Source organism: Sus scrofa, chromosome 10, assembly GCF_054392235.1.
Source record: "Sus scrofa isolate SSC_HxYL_T2T_F1_AM1 chromosome 10, Sscrofa_HxYL_maternal_Yorkshire_Landrace_v2.0, whole genome shotgun sequence".
Taxonomy (NCBI): domain Eukaryota; kingdom Metazoa; phylum Chordata; class Mammalia; order Artiodactyla; family Suidae; genus Sus; species Sus scrofa.
Genome location: NC_139392.1, coordinates 30,183,346 through 30,200,424, shown reverse-complemented (window position 1 = coordinate 30,200,424; position 17,079 = coordinate 30,183,346). Strand labels below are relative to the sequence as shown.

The 17,079-nt window shown below is 62.1% G+C and overlaps 1 protein-coding gene across 16 annotated transcripts in view; it reads left to right on the top strand.

Annotated features, from left to right (window-relative positions):
* LOC146398909 (uncharacterized) overlaps window positions 1-17,079 on the top strand; it is a 193,750-nt gene that overhangs the window by 97,522 nt on the left and 79,149 nt on the right. For 3 of the 16 annotated variants that reach the window (XM_084980809.1, XM_084980815.1, XM_084980814.1), the window contains exon 1: window positions 15,625-15,705. The exons of 2 other annotated variants lie outside the window; for them this stretch is intronic. The gene's annotated coding sequence lies outside the window, so the exon portion shown is untranslated. Of the gene's footprint in view, window positions 1-3,857; window positions 3,993-8,541; window positions 8,679-10,877; window positions 11,021-13,205; window positions 13,402-14,479; window positions 14,554-15,624; window positions 15,706-16,814; window positions 16,896-17,079 lie in introns of those variants that run through there. 11 more of the 16 variants (XM_084980824.1, XM_084980817.1, XM_084980820.1 and 8 more) reach the window with 7 other exon arrangements.

Here is a 17,079-nt window from a genome sequence, read left to right as displayed (position 1 = left end):
GCTGAAGGGAGTGCTGAGGGCCAGGGGAGCAGGGGGGGACTGAGGTAAGGCTGTCAGTGGAGTTCCAGCAGACAGGTTCAAGTGAGGTGTTTTTTGTTTTGGTTTTTGGCTTGCTGTGTGTGTTTGTTCGTTTGATTGTTTGTTTGAGAAGGGGGTAGAGGGGTGGGTAGGTTGGATGCCTTTGAGCTGATGGGGAAAGTTTCCAGGAAGGGGGGGGGTGTGGGTGGGGGCAGAGAGGGGCGAGGGGGGCGGGGACGCGGTTGTGCAGAGCGCCTGCGTGGGGGTTGCGTGCGTGCCGTGGCGTGCGAGGGGGTTGCGTGCGTGCCGTGGCGTGCGTGGGGGTTCGCGTGCGTGCCGGGGAAGGGAGCCCCCGGAGCGACTGCTGAGGGACACCGCGGCGAGCGAGCATGGGTGAAGGAGCTGAGGGCGTGAGCAGGGCTGCAGCGGGCAGGTCCAAGGTAGGTTTGTGTTTATCTTTTTGAGAAGGGAAGAGGGTGCCTAGGATGCTTGGGAAAAGGGGAGGGAAGGTCCCAGGAAGTGTTTGGGGGAAAGGTGCGTGGTTGGGGAGGGACCGGCTTCAGTGCAGGGCAGGTATGGGGGTTGAGTGCAGGAGGGTTAGCTGCGTGGAGGGGAAGGGAGCTCAGAGGGAATGGGGAGGGCCACCGCGAGCGTGGGGGAGGGAGGTGAGGATGGCAGCGGAGCCCCAGCTGAGAGGTTGAAGTTAGGGTTAGTTTTGAGAGGCAGGAAGAGGGTGGATGGGATCCCTTGGAAAAGTGGAGGCGAGGTCCTAGGAAGGGTTGGGCCTGTGCGAGTGCGGGGAGCGTGGAGGCGGGCAGGCACCCCTTGCCCCCCGAGCGTGCGTGGGGGTTGCGTGGGTGCAGGGGAAGGGAGGCCGGAGGGAATGGAGAGGGACACGGAGAGCCTGGGGCCCTGCGGAGAGGTTGTGAGGGGCATTCTAGGGGATAGGTTCAAGGTAGGTTTTGGTGGCTGCTGCGGTGGTGGTGGTTTTTGTTGTTGGTTTTTGGTTTTTGGTTGGTTGTTGTGAAGGGGGAAGAGGGTGGAGGATGAGGACCCCTTAGCACATGGGAGCGGAAGGATGTCAGGAAAGGAGCCCAGAGGGGTTCGTGTGGGAATGGGCCAGGGCAGCTGGGAGGGGCTTGTGGGTAGTGCCTGAACAGAGGGGAAGGGAGAGCTGAAGGGAGTGCTGAGGGCCAGGGGAGCAGGGGGGGACTGAGGTAAGGCTGTCAGTGGAGTTCCAGCAGACAGGTTCAAGTGAGGTGTTTTTTGTTTTGGTTTTTGGCTTGCTGTGTGTGTTTGTTCGTTTGATTGTTTGTTTGAGAAGGGGGTAGAGGGGTGGGTAGGTTGGATGCCTTTGAGCTGATGGGGAAAGTTTCCAGGAAGGGGGGGGGTGTGGGTGGGGGCAGAGGGGGGCGGGGACGCGGTTGTGCAGAGCGCCTGCGTGGGGGTTGCGTGCGTGCCGTGGCGTGCGTGGGGGTTGCGTGCGTGCCGGGGAAGGGAGCCCCCGGAGCGACTGCTGAGGGACACCGCGGCGAGCAAGCATGGGTGAAGGAGCTGAGGGCGTGAGCAGGGCTGCAGCGGGCAGGTCCAAGGTAGGTTTGTGTTTATCTTTTTGAGAAGGGAAGAGGGTGCCTAGGATGCTTGGGAAAAGGGGAGGGAAGGTCCCAGGAAGTGTTTGGGGGAAAGGTGCGTGGTTGGGGAGGGACCGGCTTCAGTGCAGGGCAGGTATGGGGGTTGAGTGCAGGAGGGTTAGCTGCGTGGAGGGGAAGGGAGCTCAGAGGGAATGGGGAGGGCCACCGCGAGCGTGGGGGAGGGAGGTGAGGATGGCAGCGGAGCCCCAGCTGAGAGGTTGAAGTTAGGGTTAGTTTTGAGAGGCAGGAAGAGGGTGGATGGGATCCCTTGGAAAAGTGGAGGCGAGGTCCTAGGAAGGGTTGGGCCTGTGCGAGTGCGGGGAGCGTGGAGGCGGGCAGGCACCCCTTGCCCCCCGAGCGTGCGTGGGGGTTGCGTGGGTGCAGGGGAAGGGAGGCCGGAGGGAATGGAGAGGGACACGGAGAGCCTGGGGCCCTGCGGGGAGGTTGTGAGGGGCATTCTAGGGGATAGGTTCAAGGTAGGTTTTGGTGGCTGATGTGGTGGTGGTGGTTTTTGTTGCTGGTTTTTGGTTTTTGGTTGGTTGTTGTGAAGGGGGAAGAGGGTGGAGGATGAGGACCCCTTAGCACATGGGAGCGGAAGGATGTCAGGAAAGGAGCCCAGAGGGGTTCCTGTGGGAATGGGCCAGGGCAGCTGGGAGGGGCTTGTGGGTAGTGCCTGAACAGAGGGGAAGGGAGAGCTGAAGGGAGTGCTGAGGGCCAGGGGAGCAGGGGGGGACTGAGGTAAGGCTGTCAGTGGAGTTCCAGCAGACAGGTTGAAGTGAGGTGTTTTTTGTTTTGGTTTTTGGCTTGCTGTGTGTGTTTGTTCCTTTGATTGTTTGTTTGAGAAGGGGGTAGAGGGGTGGGTAGGTTGGATGCCTTTGAGCTGATGGGGAAAGTTTCCAGGAAGGGGGGGGTGTGGGTGGGGGCAGAGAGGGGCGAGGGGGGCGGGGACGCGGTTGTGCAGAGCGCCTGCGTGGGGGTTGCGTGCGTGCCGTGGCGTGCGAGGGGGTTGCGTGCGTGCCGTGGCGTGCGTGGGGGTTCGCGTGCGTGCCGGGGAAGGGAGCCCCCGGAGCGACTGCTGAGGGACACCGCGGCGAGCGAGCATGGGTGAAGGAGCTGAGGGCGTGAGCAGGGCTGCAGCGGGCAGGTCCAAGGTAGGTTTGTGTTTATCTTTTTGAGAAGGGAAGAGGGTGCCTAGGATGCTTGGGAAAAGGGGAGGGAAGGTCCCAGGAAGTGTTTGGGGGAAAGGTGCGTGGTTGGGGAGGGACCGGCTTCAGTGCAGGGCAGGTATGGGGGTTGAGTGCAGGAGGGTTAGCTGCGTGGAGGGGAAGGGAGCTCAGAGGGAATGGGGAGGGCCACCGCGAGCGTGGGGGAGGGAGGGTGAGGATGGCAGCGGAGCCCCAGCTGAGAGGTTGAAGTTAGGGTTAGTTTTGAGAGGCAGGAAGAGGGTGGATGGGATCCCTTGGAAAAGTGGAGGCGAGGTCCTAGGAAGGGTTGGGCCTGTGCGAGTGCGGGGAGCGTGGAGGCGGGCAGGCACCCCTTGCCCCCCGAGCGTGCGTGGGGGTTGCGTGGGTGCAGGGGAAGGGAGGCCGGAGGGAATGGAGAGGGACACGGAGAGCCTGGGGCCCTGCGGGGAGGTTGTGAGGGGCATTCTAGGGGATAGGTTCAAGGTAGGTTTTGGTGGCTGCTGTGGTGGTGGTGGTTTTTGTTGCTGGTTTTTGGTTTTTGGTTGGTTGTTGTGAAGGGGGAAGAGGGTGGAGGATGAGGACCCCTTAGCACATGGGAGCGGAAGGATGTCAGGAAAGGAGCCCAGAGGGGTTCGTGTGGGAATGGGCCAGGGCAGCTGGGAGGGGCTTGTGGGTAGTGCCTGAACAGAGGGGAAGGGAGAGCTGAAGGGAGTGCTGAGGGCCAGGGGAGCAGGGGGGGACTGAGGTAAGGCTGTCAGTGGAGTTCCAGCAGACAGGTTCAAGTGAGGTGTTTTTTGTTTTGGTTTTTGGCTTGCTGTGTGTGTTTGTTCGTTTGATTGTTTGTTTGAGAAGGGGGTAGAGGGGTGGGTAGGTTGGATGCCTTTGAGCTGATGGGGAAAGTTTCCAGGAAGGGGGGGGGTGTGGGTGGGGGCAGAGAGGGGCGAGGGGGGCGGGGACGCGGTTGTGCAGAGCGCCTGCGTGGGGGTTGCGTGCGTGCCGTGGCGTGCGAGGGGGTTGCGTGCGTGCCGTGGCGTGCGTGGGGGTTCGCGTGCGTGCCGGGGAAGGGAGCCCCCGGAGCGACTGCTGAGGGACACCGCGGCGAGCGAGCATGGGTGAAGGAGCTGAGGGCGTGAGCAGGGCTGCAGCGGGCAGGTCCAAGGTAGGTTTGTGTTTATCTTTTTGAGAAGGGAAGAGGGTGCCTAGGATGCTTGGGAAAAGGGGAGGGAAGGTCCCAGGAAGTGTTTGGGGGAAAGGTGCGTGGTTGGGGAGGGACCGGCTTCAGTGCAGGGCAGGTATGGGGGTTGAGTGCAGGAGGGTTAGCTGCGTGGAGGGGAAGGGAGCTCAGAGGGAATGGGGAGGGCCACCGCGAGCGTGGGGGAGGGAGGTGAGGATGGCAGCGGAGCCCCAGCTGAGAGGTTGAAGTTAGGGTTAGTTTTGAGAGGCAGGAAGAGGGTGGATGGGATCCCTTGGAAAAGTGGAGGCGAGGTCCTAGGAAGGGTTGGGCCTGTGCGAGTGCGGGGAGCGTGGAGGCGGGCAGGCACCCCTTGCCCCCCGAGCGTGCGTGGGGGTTGCGTGGGTGCAGGGGAAGGGAGGCCGGAGGGAATGGAGAGGGACACGGAGAGCCTGGGGCCCTGCGGGGAGGTTGTGAGGGGCATTCTAGGGGATAGGTTCAAGGTAGGTTTTGGTGGCTGCTGTGGTGGTGGTGGTTTTTGTTGCTGGTTTTTGGTTTTTGGTTGGTTGTTGTGAAGGGGGAAGAGGGTGGAGGATGAGGACCCCTTAGCACATGGGAGCGGAAGGATGTCAGGAAAGGAGCCCAGAGGGGTTCGTGTGGGAATGGGCCAGGGCAGCTGGGAGGGGCTTGTGGGTAGTGCCTGAACAGAGGGGAAGGGAGAGCTGAAGGGAGTGCTGAGGGCCAGGGGAGCAGGGGGGGACTGAGGTAAGGCTGTCAGTGGAGTTCCAGCAGACAGGTTCAAGTGAGGTGTTTTTTGTTTTGGTTTTTGGCTTGCTGTGTGTGTTTGTTCGTTTGATTGTTTGTTTGAGAAGGGGGTAGAGGGGTGGGTAGGTTGGATGCCTTTGAGCTGATGGGGAAAGTTTCCAGGAAGGGGGGGGGTGTGGGTGGGGGCAGAGGGGGGCGGGGACGCGGTTGTGCAGAGCGCCTGCGTGGGGGTTGCGTGCGTGCCGTGGCGTGCGTGGGGGTTCGCGTGCGTGCCGGGGAAGGGAGCCCCCGGAGCGACTGCTGAGGGACACCGCGGCGAGCAAGCATGGGTGAAGGAGCTGAGGGCGTGAGCAGGGCTGCAGCGGGCAGGTCCAAGGTAGGTTTGTGTTTATCTTTTTGAGAAGGGAAGAGGGTGCCTAGGATGCTTGGGAAAAGGGGAGGGAAGGTCCCAGGAAGTGTTTGGGGGAAAGGTGCGTGGTTGGGGAGGGACCGGCTTCAGTGCAGGGCAGGTATGGGGGTTGAGTGCAGGAGGGTTAGCTGCGTGGAGGGGAAGGGAGCTCAGAGGGAATGGGGAGGGCCACCGCGAGCGTGGGGGAGGGAGGTGAGGATGGCAGCGGAGCCCCAGCTGAGAGGTTGAAGTTAGGGTTAGTTTTGAGAGGCAGGAAGAGGGTGGATGGGATCCCTTGGAAAAGTGGAGGCGAGGTCCTAGGAAGGGTTGGGCCTGTGCGAGTGCGGGGAGCGTGGAGGCGGGCAGGCACCCCTTGCCCCCCGAGCGTGCGTGGGGGTTGCGTGGGTGCAGGGGAAGGGAGGCCGGAGGGAATGGAGAGGGACACGGAGAGCCTGGGGCCCTGCGGGGAGGTTGTGAGGGGCATTCTAGGGGATAGGTTCAAGGTAGGTTTTGGTGGCTGCTGTGGTGGTGGTGGTTTTTGTTGCTGGTTTTTGGTTTTTGGTTGGTTGTTGTGAAGGGGGAAGAGGGTGGAGGATGAGGACCCCTTAGCACATGGGAGCGGAAGGATGTCAGGAAAGGAGCCCAGAGGGGTTCGTGTGGGAATGGGCCAGGGCAGCTGGGAGGGGCTTGTGGGTAGTGCCTGAACAGAGGGGAAGGGAGAGCTGAAGGGAGTGCTGAGGGCCAGGGGAGCAGGGGGGGACTGAGGTAAGGCTGTCAGTGGAGTTCCAGCAGACAGGTTCAAGTGAGGTGTTTTTTGTTTTGGTTTTTGGCTTGCTGTGTGTGTTTGTTCGTTTGATTGTTTGTTTGAGAAGGGGGTAGAGGGGTGGGTAGGTTGGATGCCTTTGAGCTGATGGGGAAAGTTTCCAGGAAGGGGGGGGTGTGGGTGGGGGCAGAGAGGGGCGAGGGGGGCGGGGACGCGGTTGTGCAGAGCGCCTGCGTGGGGGTTGCGTGCGTGCCGTGGCGTGCGAGGGGGTTGCGTGCGTGCCGTGGCGTGCGTGGGGGTTCGCGTGCGTGCCAGGGAAGGGAGCCCCCGGAGCGACTGCTGAGGGACACCGCGGCGAGCAAGCATGGGTGAAGGAGCTGAGGGCGTGAGCAGGGCTGCAGCGGGCAGGTCCAAGGTAGGTTTGTGTTTATCTTTTTGAGAAGGGAAGAGGGTGCCTAGGATGCTTGGGAAAAGGGGAGGGAAGGTCCCAGGAAGTGTTTGGGGGAAAGGTGCGTGGTTGGGGAGGGACCGGCTTCAGTGCAGGGCAGGTATGGGGGTTGAGTGCAGGAGGGTTAGCTGCGTGGAGGGGAAGGGAGCTCAGAGGGAATGGGGAGGGCCACCGCGAGCGTGGGGGAGGGAGGTGAGGATGGCAGCGGAGCCCCAGCTGAGAGGTTGAAGTTAGGGTTAGTTTTGAGAGGCAGGAAGAGGGTGGATGGGATCCCTTGGAAAAGTGGAGGCGAGGTCCTAGGAAGGGTTGGGCCTGTGCGAGTGCGGGGAGCGTGGAGGCGGGCAGGCACCCCTTGCCCCCCGAGCGTGCGTGGGGGTTGCGTGGGTGCAGGGGAAGGGAGGCCGGAGGGAATGGAGAGGGACACGGAGAGCCTGGGGCCCTGCGGGGAGGTTGTGAGGGGCATTCTAGGGGATAGGTTCAAGGTAGGTTTTGGTGGCTGCTGTGGTGGTGGTGGTTTTTGTTGCTGGTTTTTGGTTTTTGGTTGGTTGTTGTGAAGGGGGAAGAGGGTGGAGGATGAGGACCCCTTAGCACATGGGAGCGGAAGGATGTCAGGAAAGGAGCCCAGAGGGGTTCGTGTGGGAATGGGCCAGGGCAGCTGGGAGGGGCTTGTGGGTAGTGCCTGAACAGAGGGGAAGGGAGAGCTGAAGGGAGTGCTGAGGGCCAGGGGAGCAGGGGGGGACTGAGGTAAGGCTGTCAGTGGAGTTCCAGCAGACAGGTTCAAGTGAGGTGTTTTTTGTTTTGGTTTTTGGCTTGCTGTGTGTGTTTGTTCGTTTGATTGTTTGTTTGAGAAGGGGGTAGAGGGGTGGGTAGGTTGGATGCCTTTGAGCTGATGGGGAAAGTTTCCAGGAAGGGGGGGGGTGTGGGTGGGGGCAGAGGGGGGCGGGGACGCGGTTGTGCAGAGCGCCTGCGTGGGGGTTGCGTGCGTGCCGTGGCGTGCGTGGGGGTTGCGTGCGTGCCGGGGAAGGGAGCCCCCGGAGCGACTGCTGAGGGACACCGCGGCGAGCAAGCATGGGTGAAGGAGCTGAGGGCGTGAGCAGGGCTGCAGCGGGCAGGTCCAAGGTAGGTTTGTGTTTATCTTTTTGAGAAGGGAAGAGGGTGCCTAGGATGCTTGGGAAAAGGGGAGGGAAGGTCCCAGGAAGTGTTTGGGGGAAAGGTGCGTGGTTGGGGAGGGACCGGCTTCAGTGCAGGGCAGGTATGGGGGTTGAGTGCAGGAGGGTTAGCTGCGTGGAGGGGAAGGGAGCTCAGAGGGAATGGGGAGGGCCACCGCGAGCGTGGGGGAGGGAGGTGAGGATGGCAGCGGAGCCCCAGCTGAGAGGTTGAAGTTAGGGTTAGTTTTGAGAGGCAGGAAGAGGGTGGATGGGATCCCTTGGAAAAGTGGAGGCGAGGTCCTAGGAAGGGTTGGGCCTGTGCGAGTGCGGGGAGCGTGGAGGCGGGCAGGCACCCCTTGCCCCCCGAGCGTGCGTGGGGGTTGCGTGGGTGCAGGGGAAGGGAGGCCGGAGGGAATGGAGAGGGACACGGAGAGCCTGGGGCCCTGCGGGGAGGTTGTGAGGGGCATTCTAGGGGATAGGTTCAAGGTAGGTTTTGGTGGCTGCTGTGGTGGTGGTGGTTTTTGTTGCTGGTTTTTGGTTTTTGGTTGGTTGTTGTGAAGGGGGAAGAGGGTGGAGGATGAGGACCCCTTAGCACATGGGAGCGGAAGGATGTCAGGAAAGGAGCCCAGAGGGGTTCCTGTGGGAATGGGCCAGGGCAGCTGGGAGGGGCTTGTGGGTAGTGCCTGAACAGAGGGGAAGGGAGAGCTGAAGGGAGTGCTGAGGGCCAGGGGAGCAGGGGGGGACTGAGGTAAGGCTGTCAGTGGAGTTCCAGCAGACAGGTTCAAGTGAGGTGTTTTTTGTTTTGGTTTTTGGCTTGCTGTGTGTGTTTGTTCGTTTGATTGTTTGTTTGAGAAGGGGGTAGAGGGGTGGGTAGGTTGGATGCCTTTGAGCTGATGGGGAAAGTTTCCAGGAAGGGGGGGGGTGTGGGTGGGGGCAGAGAGGGGCGAGGGGGGCGGGGACGCGGTTGTGCAGAGCGCCTGCGTGGGGGTTGCGTGCGTGCCGTGGCGTGCGAGGGGGTTGCGTGCGTGCCGTGGCGTGCGTGGGGGTTCGCGTGCGTGCCGGGGAAGGGAGCCCCCGGAGCGACTGCTGAGGGACACCGCGGCGAGCGAGCATGGGTGAAGGAGCTGAGGGCGTGAGCAGGGCTGCAGCGGGCAGGTCCAAGGTAGGTTTGTGTTTATCTTTTTGAGAAGGGAAGAGGGTGCCTAGGATGCTTGGGAAAAGGGGAGGGAAGGTCCCAGGAAGTGTTTGGGGGAAAGGTGCGTGGTTGGGGAGGGACCGGCTTCAGTGCAGGGCAGGTATGGGGGTTGAGTGCAGGAGGGTTAGCTGCGTGGAGGGGAAGGGAGCTCAGAGGGAATGGGGAGGGCCACCGCGAGCGTGGGGGAGGGAGGTGAGGATGGCAGCGGAGCCCCAGCTGAGAGGTTGAAGTTAGGGTTAGTTTTGAGAGGCAGGAAGAGGGTGGATGGGATCCCTTGGAAAAGTGGAGGCGAGGTCCTAGGAAGGGTTGGGCCTGTGCGAGTGCGGGGAGCGTGGAGGCGGGCAGGCACCCCTTGCCCCCCGAGCGTGCGTGGGGGTTGCGTGGGTGCAGGGGAAGGGAGGCCGGAGGGAATGGAGAGGGACACGGAGAGCCTGGGGCCCTGCGGAGAGGTTGTGAGGGGCATTCTAGGGGATAGGTTCAAGGTAGGTTTTGGTGGCTGCTGCGGTGGTGGTGGTTTTTGTTGTTGGTTTTTGGTTTTTGGTTGGTTGTTGTGAAGGGGGAAGAGGGTGGAGGATGAGGACCCCTTAGCACATGGGAGCGGAAGGATGTCAGGAAAGGAGCCCAGAGGGGTTCGTGTGGGAATGGGCCAGGGCAGCTGGGAGGGGCTTGTGGGTAGTGCCTGAACAGAGGGGAAGGGAGAGCTGAAGGGAGTGCTGAGGGCCAGGGGAGCAGGGGGGGACTGAGGTAAGGCTGTCAGTGGAGTTCCAGCAGACAGGTTCAAGTGAGGTGTTTTTTGTTTTGGTTTTTGGCTTGCTGTGTGTGTTTGTTCGTTTGATTGTTTGTTTGAGAAGGGGGTAGAGGGGTGGGTAGGTTGGATGCCTTTGAGCTGATGGGGAAAGTTTCCAGGAAGGGGGGGGGTGTGGGTGGGGGCAGAGGGGGGCGGGGACGCGGTTGTGCAGAGCGCCTGCGTGGGGGTTGCGTGCGTGCCGTGGCGTGCGTGGGGGTTGCGTGCGTGCCGGGGAAGGGAGCCCCCGGAGCGACTGCTGAGGGACACCGCGGCGAGCAAGCATGGGTGAAGGAGCTGAGGGCGTGAGCAGGGCTGCAGCGGGCAGGTCCAAGGTAGGTTTGTGTTTATCTTTTTGAGAAGGGAAGAGGGTGCCTAGGATGCTTGGGAAAAGGGGAGGGAAGGTCCCAGGAAGTGTTTGGGGGAAAGGTGCGTGGTTGGGGAGGGACCGGCTTCAGTGCAGGGCAGGTATGGGGGTTGAGTGCAGGAGGGTTAGCTGCGTGGAGGGGAAGGGAGCTCAGAGGGAATGGGGAGGGCCACCGCGAGCGTGGGGGAGGGAGGTGAGGATGGCAGCGGAGCCCCAGCTGAGAGGTTGAAGTTAGGGTTAGTTTTGAGAGGCAGGAAGAGGGTGGATGGGATCCCTTGGAAAAGTGGAGGCGAGGTCCTAGGAAGGGTTGGGCCTGTGCGAGTGCGGGGAGCGTGGAGGCGGGCAGGCACCCCTTGCCCCCCGAGCGTGCGTGGGGGTTGCGTGGGTGCAGGGGAAGGGAGGCCGGAGGGAATGGAGAGGGACACGGAGAGCCTGGGGCCCTGCGGGGAGGTTGTGAGGGGCATTCTAGGGGATAGGTTCAAGGTAGGTTTTGGTGGCTGATGTGGTGGTGGTGGTTTTTGTTGCTGGTTTTTGGTTTTTGGTTGGTTGTTGTGAAGGGGGAAGAGGGTGGAGGATGAGGACCCCTTAGCACATGGGAGCGGAAGGATGTCAGGAAAGGAGCCCAGAGGGGTTCCTGTGGGAATGGGCCAGGGCAGCTGGGAGGGGCTTGTGGGTAGTGCCTGAACAGAGGGGAAGGGAGAGCTGAAGGGAGTGCTGAGGGCCAGGGGAGCAGGGGGGGACTGAGGTAAGGCTGTCAGTGGAGTTCCAGCAGACAGGTTGAAGTGAGGTGTTTTTTGTTTTGGTTTTTGGCTTGCTGTGTGTGTTTGTTCGTTTGATTGTTTGTTTGAGAAGGGGGTAGAGGGGTGGGTAGGTTGGATGCCTTTGAGCTGATGGGGAAAGTTTCCAGGAAGGGGGGGGTGTGGGTGGGGGCAGAGAGGGGCGAGGGGGGCGGGGACGCGGTTGTGCAGAGCGCCTGCGTGGGGGTTGCGTGCGTGCCGTGGCGTGCGAGGGGGTTGCGTGCGTGCCGTGGCGTGCGTGGGGGTTCGCGTGCGTGCCGGGGAAGGGAGCCCCCGGAGCGACTGCTGAGGGACACCGCGGCGAGCGAGCATGGGTGAAGGAGCTGAGGGCGTGAGCAGGGCTGCAGCGGGCAGGTCCAAGGTAGGTTTGTGTTTATCTTTTTGAGAAGGGAAGAGGGTGCCTAGGATGCTTGGGAAAAGGGGAGGGAAGGTCCCAGGAAGTGTTTGGGGGAAAGGTGCGTGGTTGGGGAGGGACCGGCTTCAGTGCAGGGCAGGTATGGGGGTTGAGTGCAGGAGGGTTAGCTGCGTGGAGGGGAAGGGAGCTCAGAGGGAATGGGGAGGGCCACCGCGAGCGTGGGGGAGGGAGGTGAGGATGGCAGCGGAGCCCCAGCTGAGAGGTTGAAGTTAGGGTTAGTTTTGAGAGGCAGGAAGAGGGTGGATGGGATCCCTTGGAAAAGTGGAGGCGAGGTCCTAGGAAGGGTTGGGCCTGTGCGAGTGCGGGGAGCGTGGAGGCGGGCAGGCACCCCTTGCCCCCCGAGCGTGCGTGGGGGTTGCGTGGGTGCAGGGGAAGGGAGGCCGGAGGGAATGGAGAGGGACACGGAGAGCCTGGGGCCCTGCGGGGAGGTTGTGAGGGGCATTCTAGGGGATAGGTTCAAGGTAGGTTTTGGTGGCTGCTGTGGTGGTGGTGGTTTTTGTTGCTGGTTTTTGGTTTTTGGTTGGTTGTTGTGAAGGGGGAAGAGGGTGGAGGATGAGGACCCCTTAGCACATGGGAGCGGAAGGATGTCAGGAAAGGAGCCCAGAGGGGTTCCTGTGGGAATGGGCCAGGGCAGCTGGGAGGGGCTTGTGGGTAGTGCCTGAACAGAGGGGAAGGGAGAGCTGAAGGGAGTGCTGAGGGCCAGGGGAGCAGGGGGGGACTGAGGTAAGGCTGTCAGTGGAGTTCCAGCAGACAGGTTCAAGTGAGGTGTTTTTTGTTTTGGTTTTTGGCTTGCTGTGTGTGTTTGTTCGTTTGATTGTTTGTTTGAGAAGGGGGTAGAGGGGTGGGTAGGTTGGATGCCTTTGAGCTGATGGGGAAAGTTTCCAGGAAGGGGGGGGGTGTGGGTGGGGGCAGAGAGGGGCGAGGGGGGCGGGGACGCGGTTGTGCAGAGCGCCTGCGTGGGGGTTGCGTGCGTGCCGTGGCGTGCGAGGGGGTTGCGTGCGTGCCGTGGCGTGCGTGGGGGTTCGCGTGCGTGCCGGGGAAGGGAGCCCCCGGAGCGACTGCTGAGGGACACCGCGGCGAGCGAGCATGGGTGAAGGAGCTGAGGGCCTGAGCAGGGCTGCAGCGGGCAGGTCCAAGGTAGGTTTGTGTTTATCTTTTTGAGAAGGGAAGAGGGTGCCTAGGATGCTTGGGAAAAGGGGAGGGAAGGTCCCAGGAAGTGTTTGGGGGAAAGGTGCGTGGTTGGGGAGGGACCGGCTTCAGTGCAGGGCAGGTATGGGGGTTGAGTGCAGGAGGGTTAGCTGCGTGGAGGGGAAGGGAGCTCAGAGGGAATGGGGAGGGCCACCGCGAGCGTGGGGGAGGGAGGTGAGGATGGCAGCGGAGCCCCAGCTGAGAGGTTGAAGTTAGGGTTAGTTTTGAGAGGCAGGAAGAGGGTGGATGGGATCCCTTGGAAAAGTGGAGGCGAGGTCCTAGGAAGGGTTGGGCCTGTGCGAGTGCGGGGAGCGTGGAGGCGGGCAGGCACCCCTTGCCCCCCGAGCGTGCGTGGGGGTTGCGTGGGTGCAGGGGAAGGGAGGCCGGAGGGAATGGAGAGGGACACGGAGAGCCTGGGGCCCTGCGGAGAGGTTGTGAGGGGCATTCTAGGGGATAGGTTCAAGGTAGGTTTTGGTGGCTGCTGCGGTGGTGGTGGTTTTTGTTGTTGGTTTTTGGTTTTTGGTTGGTTGTTGTGAAGGGGGAAGAGGGTGGAGGATGAGGACCCCTTAGCACATGGGAGCGGAAGGATGTCAGGAAAGGAGCCCAGAGGGGTTCCTGTGGGAATGGGCCAGGGCAGCTGGGAGGGGCTTGTGGGTAGTGCCTGAACAGAGGGGAAGGGAGAGCTGAAGGGAGTGCTGAGGGCCAGGGGAGCAGGGGGGGACTGAGGTAAGGCTGTCAGTGGAGTTCCAGCAGACAGGTTGAAGTGAGGTGTTTTTTGTTTTGGTTTTTGGCTTGCTGTGTGTGTTTGTTCGTTTGATTGTTTGTTTGAGAAGGGGGTAGAGGGGTGGGTAGGTTGGATGCCTTTGAGCTGATGGGGAAAGTTTCCAGGAAGGGGGGGGTGTGGGTGGGGGCAGAGAGGGGCGAGGGGGGCGGGGACGCGGTTGTGCAGAGCGCCTGCGTGGGGGTTGCGTGCGTGCCGTGGCGTGCGAGGGGGTTGCGTGCGTGCCGTGGCGTGCGTGGGGGTTCGCGTGCGTGCCGGGGAAGGGAGCCCCCGGAGCGACTGCTGAGGGACACCGCGGCGAGCGAGCATGGGTGAAGGAGCTGAGGGCGTGAGCAGGGCTGCAGCGGGCAGGTCCAAGGTAGGTTTGTGTTTATCTTTTTGAGAAGGGAAGAGGGTGCCTAGGATGCTTGGGAAAAGGGGAGGGAAGGTCCCAGGAAGTGTTTGGGGGAAAGGTGCGTGGTTGGGGAGGGACCGGCTTCAGTGCAGGGCAGGTATGGGGGTTGAGTGCAGGAGGGTTAGCTGCGTGGAGGGGAAGGGAGCTCAGAGGGAATGGGGAGGGCCACCGCGAGCGTGGGGGAGGGAGGTGAGGATGGCAGCGGAGCCCCAGCTGAGAGGTTGAAGTTAGGGTTAGTTTTGAGAGGCAGGAAGAGGGTGGATGGGATCCCTTGGAAAAGTGGAGGCGAGGTCCTAGGAAGGGTTGGGCCTGTGCGAGTGCGGGGAGCGTGGAGGCGGGCAGGCACCCCTTGCCCCCCGAGCGTGCGTGGGGGTTGCGTGGGTGCAGGGGAAGGGAGGCCGGAGGGAATGGAGAGGGACACGGAGAGCCTGGGGCCCTGCGGAGAGGTTGTGAGGGGCATTCTAGGGGATAGGTTCAAGGTAGGTTTTGGTGGCTGCTGCGGTGGTGGTGGTTTTTGTTGTTGGTTTTTGGTTTTTGGTTGGTTGTTGTGAAGGGGGAAGAGGGTGGAGGATGAGGACCCCTTAGCACATGGGAGCGGAAGGATGTCAGGAAAGGAGCCCAGAGGGGTTCGTGTGGGAATGGGCCAGGGCAGCTGGGAGGGGCTTGTGGGTAGTGCCTGAACAGAGGGGAAGGGAGAGCTGAAGGGAGTGCTGAGGGCCAGGGGAGCAGGGGGGGACTGAGGTAAGGCTGTCAGTGGAGTTCCAGCAGACAGGTTCAAGTGAGGTGTTTTTTGTTTTGGTTTTTGGCTTGCTGTGTGTGTTTGTTCGTTTGATTGTTTGTTTGAGAAGGGGGTAGAGGGGTGGGTAGGTTGGATGCCTTTGAGCTGATGGGGAAAGTTTCCAGGAAGGGGGGGGGTGTGGGTGGGGGCAGAGGGGGGCGGGGACGCGGTTGTGCAGAGCGCCTGCGTGGGGGTTGCGTGCGTGCCGTGGCGTGCGTGGGGGTTGCGTGCGTGCCGGGGAAGGGAGCCCCCGGAGCGACTGCTGAGGGACACCGAGGCGAGCAAGCATGGGTGAAGGAGCTGAGGGCCTGAGCAGGGCTGCAGCGGGCAGGTCCAAGGTAGGTTTGTGTTTATCTTTTTGAGAAGGGAAGAGGGTGCCTAGGATGCTTGGGAAAAGGGGAGGGAAGGTCCCAGGAAGTGTTTGGGGGAAAGGTGCGTGGTTGGGGAGGGACCGGCTTCAGTGCAGGGCAGGTATGGGGGTTGAGTGCAGGAGGGTTAGCTGCGTGGAGGGGAAGGGAGCTCAGAGGGAATGGGGAGGGCCACCGCGAGCGTGGGGGAGGGAGGTGAGGATGGCAGCGGAGCCCCAGCTGAGAGGTTGAAGTTAGGGTTAGTTTTGAGAGGCAGGAAGAGGGTGGATGGGATCCCTTGGAAAAGTGGAGGCGAGGTCCTAGGAAGGGTTGGGCCTGTGCGAGTGCGGGGAGCGTGGAGGCGGGCAGGCACCCCTTGCCCCCCGAGCGTGCGTGGGGGTTGCGTGGGTGCAGGGGAAGGGAGGCCGGAGGGAATGGAGAGGGACACGGAGAGCCTGGGGCCCTGCGGAGAGGTTGTGAGGGGCATTCTAGGGGATAGGTTCAAGGTAGGTTTTGGTGGCTGCTGCGGTGGTGGTGGTTTTTGTTGTTGGTTTTTGGTTTTTGGTTGGTTGTTGTGAAGGGGGAAGAGGGTGGAGGATGAGGACCCCTTAGCACATGGGAGCGGAAGGATGTCAGGAAAGGAGCCCAGAGGGGTTCCTGTGGGAATGGGCCAGGGCAGCTGGGAGGGGCTTGTGGGTAGTGCCTGAACAGAGGGGAAGGGAGAGCTGAAGGGAGTGCTGAGGGCCAGGGGAGCAGGGGGGGACTGAGGTAAGGCTGTCAGTGGAGTTCCAGCAGACAGGTTGAAGTGAGGTGTTTTTTGTTTTGGTTTTTGGCTTGCTGTGTGTGTTTGTTCGTTTGATTGTTTGTTTGAGAAGGGGGTAGAGGGGTGGGTAGGTTGGATGCCTTTGAGCTGATGGGGAAAGTTTCCAGGAAGGGGGGGGGTGTGGGTGGGGGCAGAGGGGGGCGGGGACGCGGTTGTGCAGAGCGCCTGCGTGGGGGTTGCGTGCGTGCCGTGGCGTGCGTGGGGGTTGCGTGCGTGCCGGGGAAGGGAGCCCCCGGAGCGACTGCTGAGGGACACCGCGGCGAGCAAGCATGGGTGAAGGAGCTGAGGGCGTGAGCAGGGCTGCAGCGGGCAGGTCCAAGGTAGGTTTGTGTTTATCTTTTTGAGAAGGGAAGAGGGTGCCTAGGATGCTTGGGAAAAGGGGAGGGAAGGTCCCAGGAAGTGTTTGGGGGAAAGGTGCGTGGTTGGGGAGGGACCGGCTTCAGTGCAGGGCAGGTATGGGGGTTGAGTGCAGGAGGGTTAGCTGCGTGGAGGGGAAGGGAGCTCAGAGGGAATGGGGAGGGCCACCGCGAGCGTGGGGGAGGGAGGTGAGGATGGCAGCGGAGCCCCAGCTGAGAGGTTGAAGTTAGGGTTAGTTTTGAGAGGCAGGAAGAGGGTGGATGGGATCCCTTGGAAAAGTGGAGGCGAGGTCCTAGGAAGGGTTGGGCCTGTGCGAGTGCGGGGAGCGTGGAGGCGGGCAGGCACCCCTTGCCCCCCGAGCGTGCGTGGGGGTTGCGTGGGTGCAGGGGAAGGGAGGCCGGAGGGAATGGAGAGGGACACGGAGAGCCTGGGGCCCTGCGGGGAGGTTGTGAGGGGCATTCTAGGGGATAGGTTCAAGGTAGGTTTTGGTGGCTGATGTGGTGGTGGTGGTTTTTGTTGCTGGTTTTTGGTTTTTGGTTGGTTGTTGTGAAGGGGGAAGAGGGTGGAGGATGAGGACCCCTTAGCACATGGGAGCGGAAGGATGTCAGGAAAGGAGCCCAGAGGGGTTCGTGTGGGAATGGGCCAGGGCAGCTGGGAGGGGCTTGTGGGTAGTGCCTGAACAGAGGGGAAGGGAGAGCTGAAGGGAGTGCTGAGGGCCAGGGGAGCAGGGGGGGACTGAGGTAAGGCTGTCAGTGGAGTTCCAGCAGACAGGTTGAAGTGAGGTGTTTTTTGTTTTGGTTTTTGGCTTGCTGTGTGTGTTTGTTCGTTTGATTGTTTGTTTGAGAAGGGGGTAGAGGGGTGGGTAGGTTGGATGCCTTTGAGCTGATGGGGAAAGTTTCCAGGAAGGGGGGGGTGTGGGTGGGGGCAGAGAGGGGCGAGGGGGGCGGGGACGCGGTTGTGCAGAGCGCCTGCGTGGGGGTTGCGTGCGTGCCGTGGCGTGCGAGGGGGTTGCGTGCGTGCCGTGGCGTGCGTGGGGGTTCGCGTGCGTGCCGGGGAAGGGAGCCCCCGGAGCGACTGCTGAGGGACACCGCGGCGAGCAAGCATGGGTGAAGGAGCTGAGGGCGTGAGCAGGGCTGCAGCGGGCAGGTCCAAGGTAGGTTTGTGTTTATCTTTTTGAGAAGGGAAGAGGGTGCCTAGGATGCTTGGGAAAAGGGGAGGGAAGGTCCCAGGAAGTGTTTGGGGGAAAGGTGCGTGTTTTGGGCGGGAGGAGGGTGGCGGGGAGCGGCTTGGGGGCGGCGCAGGCGTGGGGGTTGGGTGCGTGCAGGGGAAGGGAGCGC